The sequence below is a fragment of the Leuresthes tenuis genome, unplaced genomic scaffold (assembly GCF_036924035.1).
Source record: "Leuresthes tenuis unplaced genomic scaffold, fLeuTen1.0.hap1 SCAF_1, whole genome shotgun sequence".
Classification (NCBI taxonomy): Eukaryota; Metazoa; Chordata; class Actinopteri; order Atheriniformes; family Atherinopsidae; genus Leuresthes; species Leuresthes tenuis.
The window spans coordinates 3,251,301-3,269,081 of record NW_027325355.1 but is presented as its reverse complement, the minus strand read 5'-3'; the positions used below and the strand labels follow the sequence as shown (position 1 = coordinate 3,269,081).

Sequence of the window (17,781 nt, the reverse complement as noted above, 5' to 3'; positions counted from 1 at the left end):
TTACAAATTATTTTGAGGTCTGCATTTATTAGAGATATTGGGCGGTAGCTGGATGGAAGTATGGGGTCTATTCCTAGTTTCTGTAGCAGGATAATGTTAGCAGAGTTCATGTGTGGGGATAATCTGCCATTCTGCTTAACTTGTAATACCATTTTGTGAAATGCAGGTGCCAAAACAGTCCAAAATTCTTTGTAGAACTCTGCTGGAAAACCATCTGGTGGCCACCCGGGGCTTTGTTACTAGGCATATGTTGAAGGGCTTCATGGAGTATGGGTGGGTTGGTGCAGGTCCTGGTGCCAGGCTTGTTGCTCTGGGACCTCCAGGGTGTCCGCAGGTGGTTGTTTTCTTTAGGGTGTTGGGGTGTGTGGTGGGCGTTGTGCTTTTCCCCTGTTGGGGGGGTGGCCTGGGTGATGGTGGATCTCAGGCCCGGGCTGCTGCGTCTGGTGTGACCGGGTGGTTTGTTTGTTGTTGTTTGTTTGTTTGTTTGTAGAGGTCCTCCGGAGTGGGGTGGGGTTGGGTTGAGTGGGGTGGGGTTGGGTGGGTACCTTCTGGGGGTAGAGTCGCTGCAGGCCCCGAGCCTGGTGGACATCAGGCCCTCCTGCCCTGTGTTGGGTCCCAGGTAGTGGGGGTGCATATTGCAGCCAGTCCCCCGGTGTATATCCCCATACCCCTCTCCCTTTTGGCTCCTGTACACAGCACGCTGTGTGCCCGCTGCGCTACACCCCAGCGGAGTCAAGGGAGGGAGGACGTGTGGATGTGTGGATGTATGGGACGTGAAAGTGTGTGTGGTGATGATTGGGCCTGGGTCTGGGACTTGCTGTCGCCTGGCCTGCCTGTGCTTCTCCCAATGGGGGGGCGGCGTTGCCTCCCCCCACTCCTCGCGACTTCACCCACCTGTGGGCACGTCTTGACTGCCAGGGCTCTTGGCCAGGGGCACTGAGGCAGGCGCTGACCCACTGCGTGGCTGTCTGGGGCGCTTGGCCCTCCCGGGTATTGGGTGGGGCCTCTGCCGGGGGGTTTTGGGGCGCTCGGAATCCTGGGACCGGGTCCGATGCACGGCCCATGTCTGGGCGGCTGGGGCCTGGTGGGGTCGGTGGGCTGTTGCCCCTGACTCCCGGGCGCCTCTGCCCTATGCTTATGGGGGCTCTGTCCGAGGGCTTCCACTGCTGTCTTCTGGGTGGATGCGTGGTTGTCCCTGCGGTGGGCATCCTGGGTTCTGTGCTCCGTGGGGGCTGCTGGTGGCCTGGGTCTTGTGGGCCTCTCTGCCTGCTTCTGATTGCTTGGGGGGGGGCTGTGGATTGTGGCCGTGTACACTTATACACTCATAAGTAAGCACGGTTATCATGTAGGTCCTGTGCCATGGGTGTTGCATGTTCCCCCCACACACACACACACAACACACATTCATTAGTCCAGTAGCAGTTGATGTATTACCATGTCGCCTCAGGTCATCTATATCCACAGTTGTGTTGTATGCGATTGCCACTACTTGTGCTTGTTGTTGTTTGTTTGTGTGTTTGTTTGTCTCTGCTTGTCTGCTTTCAGGTGCTCCTGGTGGCGCAAAGGCTGGATTCGCAACAGAGACCATGGATTATTGTCTGTTTTGTTTTTTTACAGGTGTAGCAGCTGGTTGTCTGGTTTTTGTTTCTTTTTTTGTTCTGTTTCCTCTTCTTTCCTTTCCCCCCGGTCCGGTTCAATTCCATTACATGTTATATATAACAAGAAATAAATAAATGGGCATCAAGGGGAGCTTTACATTTATAAAACTTCCCTTGGCAAAGCAAATCAGTTTGGCATAAAAGGTATTCACAATTCTGCTGCCATAATGCTGAACAGAACAAGGGAAAAGAGTGAAGGAATTCATTTTACAGCTAAATCCTCATAAAGAGCGTATTGCTCAACCATAAGTGTGGTTCTTTCTCATACAAGGTTATACAAAGAAGTTTATGTTTGAAACCAGCTTAAACATGGACAAATATGAAGGACAAAGCAGTTTTAACTTGGTTTGAGTGAAGCAATTAATTTTATGGCAATATCTGAAATCTTGACTATCTCGTTAAAAGAAAGCGAATTTCGGATTCCAGAAGAACAAGTGTGGTTCTTTCTCATATAAGGTAATATAAAGAAGTTTATACTTTAAACCAGCTCAGACATGGATAAATAAGAAGGACAAAGCAGTTTTAACTTGGTTGAAGTGAAGGAATTCATTTTACAGCAAAATCCTGAATCGTGCATAACTCCTCATAAGGAGTGTATTGCTCAAACGTAAGGGATGCTCTTTCTCATACAAGGTTATAAAAAGAAGTTTATGTTTGAAACCAGCTTAAACATGGACAAATATGAAGGACAAAGCAGTTTTAACTTGGTTTGAATGAAGCAATTCATTTTATGGCAATATCTGAAATCTTGACTATCTCCTTAAAAGAAAGCGAATTTCGGATTCCAGAAGAACAAGTGTGGTTCTTTTTCATATAAGGTAATATAAAGAAGTTTATACTCGATACCAGCTTAGACATGGATAAATAAGAAGGACAAAGCAGTTTTAACTTGGTTGAAGTGAAGGATTTCATTTTACAGCAAAATCCTGAAACGTGCATTACTCCACATAAGGAGTGTATTGCTCAAACATGTGTTGTTTTTTTCTCATACAAGATTATAAAAAGAAATTTATGTTTGAAACCATCTTAAACATGGACAAATATGAAGGACAAAGCAGTTTTAACTTGGTTTGAGAGAAGCAATTCATTTTATGGCAATATCTGAAATCTTGACTATCTCCTTAAAAGAAAGCGAATTTCGGATTAAAGAAGAGAACAAGTGTTGTTCTTTCTCATATAAGGAAATATAAAGAAGTAATACTTGAAACCAGCTTAGACATGGATAAATATGAAGGACAAAGCAGTTTTAACTTGGTTTGAGTGAAGCAATTCCTTTTATGGCAATATCTGAAATCTTGACTATCTCCTTAAAAGAAAGCGAATTTCGGATTCCAGAAGAACAAGTGTGGTTCTTTCTCATATAAGGTAATATAAAGAAGTTCATACTTGAAACCAGCTTAGACATGGATAAGTAAGAAGGACAAAGCAGTTTTAACTTAATTTAAGTGAAGGAATTCATTTTACAGCAAAATCCTGAATCGTGCATAACTCCTCATAAGGAGTGTATTGCTCAAACATAAGTGTTTTTCTTTCTCATGCAAGGTTATAAAAAGAAGTTTATGTTTGAAACCAGCTTAAACATTGATAAATATGAAGGACAAAGCAGTTTTAACTTGGTTTGAGTGAAGCAATTCATTTTATGGCAATATCTGAAATCTTCACTATCTCCTTGAAAGAAAGCGAATTTCGGATTCTAGAAGAACAAGTGTGGTTCTTTCTCATATAAGGTAATATAAAGAAGTTTATCATTGAAACCAGCGTAGACGTGGATAAATAAGAAGGACAAAGCAGTTTTAACTTGGTTTAAGTGAAGGAATTCATAGTTAGCAGTTCCTTGATGAGGGATATTTCAGACACCAAAATCCATTTTCTAAAGAGAAATAAAGAGAAAACAACAATCACTTATGTTAAAGACTGAAAAAGAAATGTCACCCATGACATTTAAGAGACTTCTATAAAACCTTATATTCATCACAAAATTATCCATCAGACAGTAACATAGATCAGTTTCTTAGTAATATCACCCTTCCAAAATTACAAACCGAACAGGCAATGGCTCTGGATTCACCTCTCTCAATAGGAGAACTCCATGAAGCCCTTCAACATATGCCTAGTAACAAAGTCCCGGGTGGCCACCAGATGGTTTTCCAGCAGAGTTCTACAAAGAATTGTGGACTGTTTTGGCACTGCATTTCACAAAATGGTATTACAAGTTAAGCAGAATGGCAGATTATCCCCACACATGAACTCTGCTAACATTATCCTGCTACAGAAACCAGGAAAAGACCCCATACTTCCATCCAGCTACCGCCCAATATCTCTAATAAATGCAGACCTCAAAATAATTTGTTAAGCCCTCGCCAAAAGAATAGAAGAAATAACTCCACTTATAATACATCCTGACCAGACAGGTTTCATAAAGGGTAGACACTCATCCACTAACACTCGCAGGCTAATTAATCTCATAGACTATTCTACCATCGACAACCTGGAAACCACAATAGTCTCTCTAGATGCAGAAAAAGCATTTGATCGAGTGAACTGGAAATTTTTATTCGCAGCATTAAAAAAATTCGGGTTTGGGTCACACTTCATCAACTGGATAAGGATATTATAAAGCTCCCCAAATGCAAGTGTCAGGACAAATGAGCAAACTTCTCCAAGCTTCAGTCTGCAGAGAGGTACAAGACAGGGTTGCCCACTTTCTCCATCACTTTTTGCTATTTTCATCGAACCTTTTGCAGCTGCTATCAGACAAGATAGAAATATTAAAGGCATCCAACCCCAAAATATTGAGCATAAAATAAGTCTTTATGCTGATGATGTATTACTTTTCCTCCACAACTCACAGACATCTCTCACTCACACGATCACACTCATAAATAAATTCTCAGCACTTTCTGACTACTCTATCAATTGGTCTAAGACCACAGTTCTGCTCATTAACTGTAGAGTCCAGAATATACATGCGATCACTTTACAGTCAGGAAATATTAGATATTTAGGCATAAACATTTCCTCCAGGCTCTCAGAGCTAACAAAGCTAAATTATGTGCAATTATTAAAGACAGTAGAGGACGATCTCTCTCGTTGGAAGTCCTTACCTATATCACTTATGGGGAGAGTTACAACCATTAAAATGATGATACTACCAAAAGTTAACTATTTGTTCTCAATGATCCCCATAAAATCATCTGCTACTTGGTTTAAGTCACTAGATTAATGCATCTCCAAATTTCTGTGGAAAAGCAAACCACCACGTATTAGTTTAAAAACGCTACAGAAAACCAAGGAAAGTGGTTGATTAGATTTACCTCATTTTCAGCGCTATTCCTTAGCCAATAGGTTACAGTATATATCAAAATGGTTTAAACCTAGCCCAATAGATGAACCACACAGCTTCTGGCCACAAATATGTTTGAACACCTTTAGAATGACTCGAAATCCTAATTTACAGCTCATACAATACAAAATTCTTCATAGAACACACTATACAGGACAAAGGATGTTCAGGATGGGTCTAACACACTCTAACATCTGCTCACATTGCACAGATAACACACCTGATGATTATGCACACGCTTTGTGGTTTTGTGCGCCTGTCCAGAAGTTCTGGTTTGAAGTCTGTACGGACCTATCAACATGGCTAAAGTGTAGCATTCCTGCATGCTGGGTGACTTAGACAACATCAACATGGAAATTAACTCAGCACACATGGTCCTCACAGTGTTATGTATCGCAAAGAAAACTATTCTCATGAACTGGAAAGTGAAGAATAATCTGTGTATTAACCTGTTTAGAAATGTTCTTTTAGATTATATTAGCATGGAAACAATGTCTGCCTCCTTAAAACATCAATTGGCTGAATTTCATTCTCTCTGGTCCCCGCTGATTAACTGTGTGGCTTCGGGCGTCTGGTGGTCTCTCGGGTCGTGGGGACCGGGTTGGTCATTGCTGGGGGGGACTGTGTGTCAGGCTTGGAGGGCAGTTTTGGGGGCTTGCGGGTGGGGCTGTCTTGCTGTGTGGGGCGGGGTCCCTTAGGGGCCTTGGGGTGGTGGCTGCTGGCTCTGTACCGGGTGGCTGGGCCGCTCTGGCGTGGGTGGTGGTGCTGGGCCTGGGCCCTGGTGGCTGGGCGCTGCCTTGCGCCCGGGGGGGCTGGGTTGCCCTGGACATGCCACAGTATGGGTGGGTTGGTGCAGGTCCTGGTGCCAGGCTTGTTGCTCTGGGACCTCCAGGGTGTCCGCAGGTGGTTGTTTTCTTTAGGGTGTTGGGGTGTGCGGTGGGCGTTGTGCTTTTCCCCTGTTGGGGGGGTGGCCTGGGTGATGGTGGATCTCAGGCCCGGGCTGCTGCGTCTGGTGTGACCGGGTGGTTTGTTTGTTGTTGTTTGTTTGTTTGTTTGTAGAGGTCCTCCGGAGTGGGGTGGGGTTGGGTTGAGTGGGGTGGGGTTGGGTGGGTACCTTCTGGGGGTAGAGTCGCTGCAGGCCCCGAGCCTGGTGGACATCAGGCCCTCCTGCCCTGTGTTGGGTCCCAGGTAGTGGGGGTGCATATTGCAGCCAGTCCCCCGGTGTATATCCCCATACCCCTCTCCCTTTTGGCTCCTGTACACAGCACGCTGTGTGCCCGCTGCGCTACACCCCAGCGGAGTCAAGGGAGGGAGGACGTGTGGATGTGTGGATGTATGGGACGTGAAAGTGTGTGTGGTGATGATTGGGCCTGGGTCTGGGACTTGCTGTCGCCTGGCCTGCCTGTGCTTCTCCCAATGGGGGGGCGGCGTTGCCTCCCCCCACTCCTCGCGACTTCACCCACCTGTGGGCACGTCTTGACTGCCAGGGCTCTTGGCCAGGGGCACTGAGGCAGGCGCTGACCCACTGCGTGGCTGTCTGGGGCGCTTGGCCCTCCCGGGTATTGGGTGGGGCCTCTGCCGGGGGGTTTTGGGGCGCTCGGAATCCTGGGACCGGGTCCGATGCACGGCCCATGTCTGGGCGGCTGGGGCCTGGTGGGGTCGGTGGGCTGTTGCCCCTGGCTCCCGGGCGCCTCTGCCCTATGCTTATGGGGGCTCTGTCCGAGGGCTTCCACTGCTGTCTTCTGGGTGGATGCGTGGTTGTCCCTGCGGTGGGCATCCTGGGTTCTGTGCTCCGTGGGGGCTGCTGGTGGCCTGGGTCTTGTGGGCCTCTCTGCCTGCTTCTGATTGCTTGGGGCTGTGGATTGTGGCCGTGTACACTTATACACTCATAACTAAGCACGGTTATCATGTAGGTCCTGTGCCATGGGTGTTGCATGTTCCCCCCACACACACACAACACACATTCATTAGTCCAGTAGCAGTTGATGTATTACCATGTCGCCTCAGGTCATCTATATCCACAGTTGTGTTGTATATGCGATTGCCACTACTTGTGCTTGTTGTTGTTTGTTTGTGTGTTTGTTTGTTCTCTGCTTGTCTGCTTTCAGGTGCTCCTGGTGGCGCAAAGGCTGGATTCGCAACAGAGACCATGGATTATTGTCTGTTTTGTTTTTTTACAGGTGTAGCAGCTGGTTGTCTGGTTTTTGTTTCTTTTTTTGTTCTGTTTCCTCTTCTTTCCTTTTCCCCCGGTCCGGTTCAGTTCCATTACATGTTATATATAACAAGAAATAAATAAATAGGCATCAAGGGGAGCTTTACATTTATAAAACTTCCCTTGGCAAAGCAAATCAGTTTGGCATAAAAGGTATTCACAATTCTGCTGCCATAATGCTGAACAGAACAAGGGAAAAAAGTGAAGGAATTCATTTTACAGCTAAATCCTCATAAAGAGCGTATTGCTCAACCATAAGTGTGGTTCTTTCTCATACAAGGTTATACAAAGAAGTTTATGTTTGAAACCAGCTTAAACATGGACAAATATGAAGGACAAAGCAGTTTTAACTTGGTTTGAGTGAAGCAATTCATTTTATGGCAATATCTGAAATCTTGACTATCTCGTTAAAAGAAAGCGAATTTCGGATTCCAGAAGAACAAGTGTGGTTCTTTCTCATATAAGATAATATAAAGAAGTTTATACTTGAAACCAGCTTAGACATGGATAAATAAGAAGGACAAAGCAGTTTTAACTTGGTTGAAGTGAAGGAATTCATTTTACAGCAAAATCCTGAATCGTGCATAACTCCTCATAAGGAGTGTATTGCTCAAACGTAAGGGATGCTCTTTCTCATACAAGGTTATAAAAAGAAGTTTATGTTTGAAACCAGCTTAAACATGGACAAATATGAAGGACAAAGCAGTTTTAACTTGGTTTGAGTGAAGCAATTCATTTTATGGCAATATCTGAAATCTTGACTATCTCCTTAAAAGAAAGCGAATTTCGGATTCCAGAAGAACAAGTGTGGTTCTTTTTCATATAAGGTAATATAAAGAAGTTTATACTCGAAACCAGCTTAGACTGATAAATAAGAAGGACAAAGCAGTTTTAACTTGGTTGAAGTGAAGGATTTCATTTTACAGCAAAATCCTGAAACGTGCATTACTCCTCATAAGGAGTGTATTGCTCAAACATGTTGTTTTTTTCTCATACAAGATTATAAAAACAAATTTATGTTTGAAACCATCTTAAACATGGACAAATATGAAGGACAAAGCAGTTTTAACTTGGTTTGAGTGAAGCAATTCATTTTATGGCAATATCTGAAATCTTGACTATCTCCTTAAAAGAAAGCGAATTTCGGATTCCAGAAGAGAACAAGTGTTGTTCTTTCTAATATAAGGAAATATAAAGAAGTAATACTTGAAACCAGCTTAGACATGGATAAATAAGAAGGACAAAGCAGTTTTAACTTGGTTTGAGTGAAGCAATTCCTTTTATGGCAATATCTGAAATCTTGACTATCTCCTTAAAAGAAAGCGAATTTCGGATTCCAGAAGAACAAGTGTGGTTCTTTCTCATATAAGGTAATATAAAGAAGTTTATACTTGAAACCAGCTTAGACATGGATAAGTAAGAAGGACAAAGCAGTTTTAACTTAATTTAAGTGAAGGAATTCATTTTACAGCAAAATCCTGAATCGTGCATAACTCCTCATAAGGAGTGTATTGCTCAAACATAAGTGTTTTTCTTTCTCATACAAGGTTATAAAAAGAAGTTTATGTTTGAAACCAGCTTAAACATTGATAAATATGAAGGACATAGCAGTTTTAACTTGGTTTGAGTGAAGCAATTCATTTTATGGCAATATCTGAAATCTTCACTATCTCCAGCTACCGCCCAATATCTCTAATAAATGCAGACCTCAAAATAATTTGTAAAGCCCTCGCCAAAAGAATAGAAGAAATAACTCCACTTATAATACATCCTGACCAGACAGGTTTCATAAAGGGTAGACACTCATCCACTAACACTCGCAGGCTAATTAATCTCATAGACTATTCTACCATCGACAACCTGGAAACCACAATAGTCTCTCTAGATGCAGAAAAAGCATTTGATCGAGTGAACTGGAAATTTTTATTCGCAGCATTAAAAAAATTCGGGTTTTGGTCACACTTCATCAACTGGATAAGGATATTATAAAGCTCCCCAAATGCAAGTGTCAGGACAAATGATCAAACTTCTCCAAGCTTCAGTCTGCAGAGAGGTACAAGACAGGGTTGCCCACTTTCTCCATCACTTTTTGCTATTTTCATCGAACCTTTTGCAGCTGCTATCAGACAAGATAGAAATATTAAAGGCATCCAACCCCAAAATATTGAGCATAAAATAAGTCTTTATGCTGATGATGTATTACTTTTCCTCCACAACTCACAGACATCTCTCACTCACACGATCACACTCATAAATAAATTCTCAGCACTTTCTGACTACTCTATCAATTGGTCTAAGACCACAGTTCTGCCCATTAACTGTAGGGTCCAGAATATACCTGCGATCACTTTACAGTCAGGAAATATTAGATATTTAGGCATAAACATTTCCTCCAGGCTCTCAGAGCTAACAAAGCTAAATTATGTGCAATTATTAAAGACAGTAGAGGACGATCTCTCTCGTTGGAAGTCCTTACCTATATCACTTATGGGGAGAGTTACAACCATTAAAATGATGATACTACCAAAAGTTAACTATTTGTTCTCAATGATCCCCATAAAACCATCTGCTACTTGGTTTAAGTCACTAGATTAATGCATCTCCAAATTTCTGTGGAAAAACAAACCACCACGTATTAGTTTAAAAACGCTACAGAAAACCAAGGAAAGTGGTTGATTAGATTTACCTCATTTTCAGCGCTATTCCTTAGCCAATAGGTTACAGTATATATCAAAATGGTTTAAACCTAGCCCAATAGATGAACCACACAGCTTCTGGCCACAAATATGTTTGAACACCTTTAGAATGACTCGAAATCCTAATTTACAGCTCATACAATACAAAATTCTTCATAGAACACACTATACAGGACAAAGGATGTTCAGGATGGGTCTAACACACTCTAACATCTGCTCACATTGCACAGATAACACACCTGATGATTATGCACACGCTTTGTGGTTTTGTGCGCCTGTCCAGAAGTTCTGGTTTGAAGTGTGTACGGACCTATCAACGTGGCTAAAGTGTAGCATTCCTGCATGCTGGGTGACTTAGACAACATCAACATGGAAATTAACTCAGCACACATGGTCCTCACAGTGTTATGTATCGCAAAGAAAACTATTCTCATGAACTGGAAAGTGAAGAATAATCTGTGTATTAACCTGTTTAGAAATGTTCTTTTAGATTATATTAGCATGGAAACAATGTCTGCCTCCTTAAAACATCAATTGGCTGAATTTCATTCTCTCTGGTCCCCGCTGATCAACTGTGTGGCTTCGGGCGTCTGGTGGTCTCTCGGGTCGTGGGGACCGGGTTGGTCATTGCTGGGGGGGACTGTGTGTCGGGCTTGGAGGGCAGTTTTGGGGGCTTGCGGGTGGGGCTGTCTTGCTGTGTGGGGCGGGGTCCCTTAGGGGCCTTGGGGTGGTGGCTGCTGGCTCTGTACCGGGTGGCTGGGCCGCTCTGGCGTGGGTGGTGGTGCTGGGCCTGGGCCCTGGTGGCTGGGCGCTGCCTTGCGCCCGGGGGGGCTGGGTTGCCCTGGACATGCCACAGTATGGGTGGGTTAGTGCAGGTCCTGGTGCCAGGCTTGTTGCTCTGGGACCTCCAGGGTGTCCGCAGGTGGTTGTTTTCTTTAGGGTGTTGGGGCGTGCGGTGGGGGGGTTGCTTTTCCCCTGATGGGGGGGGGCCAGGGTGATGGTGGGTCTCAGGCCCGGGCTGCTGCGTCTGGTGTGACCGGGTGGTTTGTTTGTTGTTGTTTGTGTGTTTGTTTGTAGAGGTCCTCCGGGGTGGGGTGGGGTTGGGTTGAGTGGGGTGGGGCGGGGTGGGTACCTTCTGGGGGTACAGTAGCTCCCGGAATATGGTCGCTGCAGGCCCCGAGCCTGGTGGACATCAGGCCCTCCTGCCCTGTGCTGGGTCCCAGGTAGCGGGGGTGCCTATTGCTGCCAGTCCCTGGCTGCCCTCTCCGGGGGAGAGTAGCTCTCCCAGTGTATATCCCCATACCCCTCTCCCTTTTGGCTCCTGTACACAGCACACACTCACACATGAAGGGTTTTGGGGGGCGTGTGTGTTCTGTGGGGTGTAGTGGATGGGGCCACGTAGGTGGTCCCCTTGGCTGCACTCTGCAGTTCCCCGCCCCTGTTTTAATTACACCTTAGACATCACTACTTATCAAACACACACACACACACACATTACGTCTTGGGGGGTGGTTGCACTGAGTGGCATCTGGTGGACGGGGCTCTTTGGGTATGTAGGCTGCCCAGAGGGCCGCCCTCCCAGTTCTACAAGGTTGGCTGCCCCTCAATTTTAATCGCTCACTATTAGAAAATATTGAAGAGCCAGAAGGGTGAGGGGAGGGGTCTTCTCACACCCCTGCTTCCTGGTTGCTGCTCGGGAAGGAGTGGCCAGGAGGAATTAATTATTCTGCTGGTTCAGGGTCTGTGGTGGCTGGGGGGCTGCTGGCCCCATGGTGTGCCCACTGTGCTAGACCCCAGCGGAGTCAAGGGAGGGATGACGTGTGGATGTATGGGACGTGAAAGTGTGTGTGGTGATGATTGGGCCTGGGTCTGGGACTTGCTGTCGCCTGGCCTGCCTGTGCTTCTCCCAATGGGGGGGCGGCGTTGCCTCTCCCCACTCCTCGCGACTTCACCCACCTGTGGGCACGTCCTGACTGCCAGGGCTCTTGGCCAGGGGCACTGGGGCAGGCGCTGACCCACTGCGTGGCTGTCTGGGGCGCTTGGCCCTCCCGGGTATTGGGTGGGGCCTCTGCCGGGGGGTTTTGGGGCGCTCGGGCTCCTGGGGCCGGGTCCGGTGCACGGCCCATGTCTGGGCGGCTGGGGCCTGGTGGGGTCGGTGGGCTGTTGCCCCTGGCTCCCGGGCGCCTCTGCCCTATGCTTATGGGGGCTCTGTCCGGGGGCTTCCACTGCTGTCTTCTGGGTGGATGCGTGGTTGTCCCTGCGGTGGGCATCCTGGGTTCTGTGCTCCGTGGGGGCTGCTGGTGGCCTGGGTCTTGTGGGCCTCTCTGCCTGTTTCTGATTGCTTGGGGGGGCTGTGGATTGTGGCCGTGTACACTTATACACTCATAAGTAAGAACGGTTATCATGTAGGTCCTGTGCCATGGGTGTTGCATGTTCTCACACACACACACACACACACACAATACACATTCATTAGTCCAGTAGCAGTTGATGTATTACCATGTCGCCTCAGGTCATCTATATGCACAGTTGTGTTGTATGCGATTGCCACTACTTGTGCTTGTTTTTGTTTGTGTGTTTGTTTTTTCTCTGCTTGTTTGCATGGTCCTCGCAGTGTTATGTATCGCAAAGAAAACTATTCTCATGAACTGGAAAGCGAAAAACAGTCTGTGTATTAAGCAGTTTAGAAATGTTGTTTTAGATTATATTAGCATGGAAACAATGTCTGCCTCCTCAAAACATCAATTGGCTGAATTTCATTCTCTCTGGTCCCCGCTGATTAGCTTTATCACATAGTGGTGGTGGTGGGTTGCTGTCCCGTCGCTCTGGGCGGTTGGGTGTGTGCTGGGGGGGGGCTGTGTGGCTTTGGGCGTCTGGTGGTCTCTCGGGTCGTGGGGACCGGGTTGGTCATTGCTGGGGGGGACTGTGTGTCGGGCTTGGAGGGCAGTTTTGGGGGCTTGCGGGTGGGGCTGTCTTGCTGTGTGGGGCGGGGTCCCTTAGGGGCCTTGGGGTGGTGGCTGCTGGCTCTGTACCGGGTGGGTGGGCCGCTCTGGCATGGGTGGTGGTGCTGGGCCTGGGCCCTGGTGGCTGGGCGCTGCCTTGCGCCCGGGGGGGCTGGGTTGCCCTGGACATGCCACAGTATGGGTGGGTTGGTGCAGGTCCTGGTGCCAGGCTTGTTGCTCTGGGACCTCCAGGGTATCCGCAGGTGGTTGTTTTCTTTAGGGTGTTGGGGCGTGCGGTGGGGGGGGGTGCTTTTCCCCTGTTGAGGGGGGGGCCTGGGTGATGGTGGGTCTCAGGCCCGGGCTGCTGCGTCTGGTGTGACCGGGTGGTTTGTTTGTTGTTGTTTGTTTGTTTTTTTGTAGAGGTCCTCCGGGGTGGGATGGGGTTGGTTGAGTGGGGTTGGACGGGGTGGGTACTTTCTGGGGGTACAGTAGCTCCCGGAATATGGTCGCTGCAAGCCCCGAGCCTGGTGGACATCAGGCCCTCTTGATGTCCTGATGTGTTGGGTCCGAGGTAGCGGGTGCCTATTGCAGCCAGTCCCTGGCTGCCCTCACTGGGGGAGACTAGCTCTCCCGGTGTATATCCCCATACCCCTCTCCCTTTTGGCTCCTGTACACAGCACACACTCACACATGAAGGGTTTTGGGGGCGTGTGTGTTCTGTGGGGTGTAGTGGATGGGGCCACGTAGGCGGTCCCCTTGGCTGCACTCTGCAGTTCCCCACCCCTTTTTTAATTACACCTTAGACATCACTACTTATCAAACACACACATACACACTAGGTGGTTGCACTGAGTGGCATCTGGTGGGCGGGGCTCTTTGGGTATGTAGGCTGCCCAGAGGGCCGTGCTCCCAGTTCTACCAGTTCGGGTTTGGGTCACACTTCATCAACTGGATAAGGATATTATATAGCTCCCCAAATGCAAGTGTCAGGACAAATGATCAAACTTCTCCAAGCTTCAGTCTGCAGAGAGGTACAAGACCGGGTTGCCCACTTTCTCCCTCACAATACTTTATATATTTTTGATAGTAGTTTTGGGGTGCAGATGCTTAGAAATTCTGCTACCCTAATCGGGAGTTGTAAGTCTGGTTGGTGGAGGATATATTTCTTTCTTATTATAGACTTAAGTTGTTGATATTCTAGGAATTTATTGCTGCCTATCTCATGTTGTGATATGAGCTCATCAAATGAAATAAAATTTCCATTTTGGATTATATGTTCCAGATGTTTGATTCCTTTGATCTTCCACAGAGTAAAGTTTATCATTTTTTTGTTTTGCAGGATGTCAGGATTGTTCCAGATGGGTGTAAGCTTACACGGGACAAGTGAAGACTTTGTTATTTTTAGAAATTCCCACCAGGCTGTCAGAGAGGTGCTGATGTTAATGCTTTTAAAACATTTGTGATTTTTTTACGTTTTGACTAATAAGTGGCAGGTCAGAGATTTCCAGATTATCACACAATGCTTGTTCTATATTTATCCATGGTTCATCTATTGGGCTAGGTTTAAACCATTTTGATATATACTGTAACCTATTGGCTTACAACTCCCGATTAGAGTAGCAGAATTTCTAAGCATCTGCATCCCAAAACTACTATCAAAAATACATAAATTATTGTCTAAGATAGATGACACAATGTCTTTACCATCCTAAAAATGGGAGGCAGATTTATCCATCAGTTCTAGTCATAGCTTCTGGCCACAAATATGTTTGAACACCTTCAGAATGACTCGAAATCCTAATTTACAGCTCATACAATACAAAATTCTTCATAGAACACACTATACAGGACAAAGGATGTTAAGGATGGGTCTAACACGCTCAAACATCTGCTCACATTGCACAGATAACACACCTGATGATTATGCACACGCTTTGTGGTTTTGTGCGCCTGTCCAGAAGGTCTGGTTTGAAGTCTGTACGGACCTATCAACATGTCTAAAGTGTAGCATTCCTGCATGCCCCACACTGTGCATACTGGGTGACTTAGACAACATCAACATGGAAATGAACTCAGCACACATGGTCATCACAGTGTTATGTATCGCAAAGAAAACTATTCTCATGAACTGGAAAGCGAAGAACAATCTGTGTATTAACCAGTTTAGAAATGTTCTTTTAGATTACATTAGCATGGAAACAATGTCTGCCTCTTTCAAACATCAATTGGCTGAATTTCATTCTCTCTGGTCCCCGCTGATTAGCTTTATCACATAGTGGTGGTGGTGGGTTAATGTCCCGTCGCTCTGGGCGGTTGGGTGTGTGCTGGGGGGGGGCTGTGTGGCTTCGGGCGTCTGGTGGTCTCTCGGGTCGTGGGGACTGGGTTGGTGATTGCTGGGGGGGACTGTGTGTCGGGCTTGGAGGGCAGTTTTGGGGGCTTGCAGGTGGGGCTGTCTTGCGGTGTGGGGCGGGGTCCCTTAGGGCCCTTGGGGTGGTGGCTGCTAAGTACTGGAATCATACACTTCCTCTATGTAACCAGATAATTGCCGAGAAAGGCTGACTTGTAGTGGGCACATCTTCTTCCCTGATGTGATTATTCTCTGCAGCTGAAACTGAGACTCTCAGATCACTTCGTGTCTGCCAACAAAGCAGCAGCAGCTGCTGAAGATGACCAACTTCCTCATGTGTCACAGGGTGATCAGACGTTGCAACAAAAGACATGCAGGTGGTAGAGAGAAGAGAAAAAGCTTACCACACCTGGCATTCCCAAGAGGTCTTCCATCCAAGTACTAACCAGGCCCAAACCTCCTTGGCTTCCGAGATCAGACGAGGTCGAGCATGTTCAGGGTGGTGTGGCCGTAAGCAACAATGTCTCTGACAAATGTGCATTATATAGGTACTGGAATCATACGGTTCCTCTATGCAACCAGATCATTTCCGAGAAAGGCTGATGTGTAGTGGGCACATCTTCTTCCCTGACGTGATTATTCTCTGCAGCTGAAACTGAGACTCTCAGATCACTTTGTGTCTGCCAACAAAGCAGCAGAAGCTGAAGATGACCAACTTCCTCATGTGTCACAGGGTGATCAGACGTTGCAACAAAAGACATGCAGGTGGTAGAGAGAAGAGAAAAAGCTTACAGCACCTGGTATTCCCAGAGAGTCTATCATCCAAGTACTAACCAGGCCCAAACCTGCTTGGCTTCCGAGATCAGACGTGGTCAGGCATATTCAGGGTGGTGTGGCGGTAAGCAACCATAACTGTGACAAATGTGCATTATAAAGATATTGGAATCATACAGTTCCTCTATGTAACTAGATAATTGCCAAGAAAAGCTGATAAGTAGTGGGCACATCTTCTTCCCTGACGTGATTATTCTCTCGAGCTGAAACTGAGACTCTCAGATCACTTTGTGTCTGCCAACAAAGCAGCAGAAGCAGAAGATGACCAACTTCCTCATGTGTCACAGGGTGATCAGACGTTGCAACAAAAGACATGCAGGTGGTAGAGAGAAGAGAAAAAGCTTACAGCACCTCGTATTCCCAAGAGGTCTTCCATCCAAGTCCAAACCAGGCCCAACTGTGCTTGGCTTCCGAGATCAGACGAGGTCGGGCATGTTCAGGGTTGTGTGGCCGTAAGCAACAATGTCTCTGACAAATGTGCATTATATAGGTACTGGAATCATATGGTTCCTCTATGCAACCAGATAATTGCCGAGAAAGGCTGATGTGTAGCGGGCATATCATCTTCTCTGATGTGATCATTCTCTTCAGCTGAAACTGAGACTCTCAGATCACTTCGTGTCTGCCAACAAAGCAGCAGCAGCTGAAGATGACCACCTTCCTCATGTGTCACAGGGTGATCAGACGTTGCAACAAAAGACATGCAGGTGGTAGAGAGAAGAAAAAAAGCTTACAGCACCTGGTATTCCCAAGCGGTCTCCCATCAAAGTACTAACCAGGCCCAACCCTCCTTGGCTTCCGAGATCAGACGAGGTTGGACATATTCAGGGTGGTTTGGCCGTAAGCAACAATCTCTGTGACAAATGCGCATTATATAGGCAATCAAATCATATGGTTCCTCTGTGTAACCAGATAATTGCAGAGAAAGGCTGATATGTAGCGGGCATATCTTTTTCCCTGACGTGATCATTCTCTTCAGCTGAAACTGAGACTCTCAGATCACTTCGTGTCTGCCAACAAAGCAGCAGCAGCTGAAGATGACCAACTTCCTCATGTGTCACAGGGTGATCAGACGTTGCAACAAAAGACATGCAGGTGGTAGAGAGAAGAAAAAAAGCTTACAGCACCTGGTATTCCCAAGCGGTCTCCCATCAAAGTACTAACCAGGCCCAACCCTCCTTGGCTTCCGAGATCAGACGAGGTTGGACATATTCAGGGTTGTGTGGCCGTAAGCAACAATGTCTCTGACAAATGTGCATTATATAGGTACTGGAATCATATGGTTCCTCTATGCAACCAGATAATTGCCGAGAAAGGCTGATGTGTAGCGGGCATATCATCTTCTCTGATGTGATCATTCTCTTCAGCTGAAACTGAGACTCTCAGATCACTTTGTGTCTGCCAACAAAGCAGCAGCAGCTGAAGATGACCACCTTCCTCATGTGTCACAGGGTGATCAGACATTGCAACAAAAGACATGCAGGTGGTTGAGAGAAGAGAAAAAGCTTAAAGCACCTGGTATTCCCAAAAGGTCTTCCATCCAAGTACAAACTAGGCCCAACTGTGCTTGGCTTCCGAGATCAGACGAGGGCGGGCATGTTCAGGGTGGTGTGGCCGTAAGCAACAATATCTCTGAAAAATGTGCATTATATAGGTACTGGAATCATACGGTTCCTCTATGCAACCAGATAATTGCAGAGAAAGGCTGATGTGTAGTGGGCACATCTTGTTCCCTGACGTGATCATTCT

At 46.5% G+C, this 17,781-nt stretch overlaps 6 pseudogenes; all 6 read right to left on the bottom strand.

The window, feature by feature from the left end:
• Positions 1-15,595: 15,595 nt before the first annotated feature.
• LOC140293094 (5S ribosomal RNA) lies at positions 15,596-15,714 on the bottom strand (annotated as a pseudogene).
• Positions 15,715-15,983: 269 nt separating this feature from the next.
• On the bottom strand, positions 15,984-16,102 carry LOC140294836 (5S ribosomal RNA; annotated as a pseudogene).
• A 269-nt stretch (positions 16,103-16,371) lies between these two features.
• Positions 16,372-16,490, bottom strand: LOC140296901 (5S ribosomal RNA; annotated as a pseudogene).
• Positions 16,491-16,759: 269 nt separating this feature from the next.
• Positions 16,760-16,878, bottom strand: LOC140316650 (5S ribosomal RNA; annotated as a pseudogene).
• A 269-nt stretch (positions 16,879-17,147) lies between these two features.
• On the bottom strand, positions 17,148-17,266 carry LOC140291182 (5S ribosomal RNA; annotated as a pseudogene).
• Positions 17,267-17,535: 269 nt separating this feature from the next.
• On the bottom strand, positions 17,536-17,654 carry LOC140296673 (5S ribosomal RNA; annotated as a pseudogene).
• Positions 17,655-17,781: the final 127 nt, after the last annotated feature.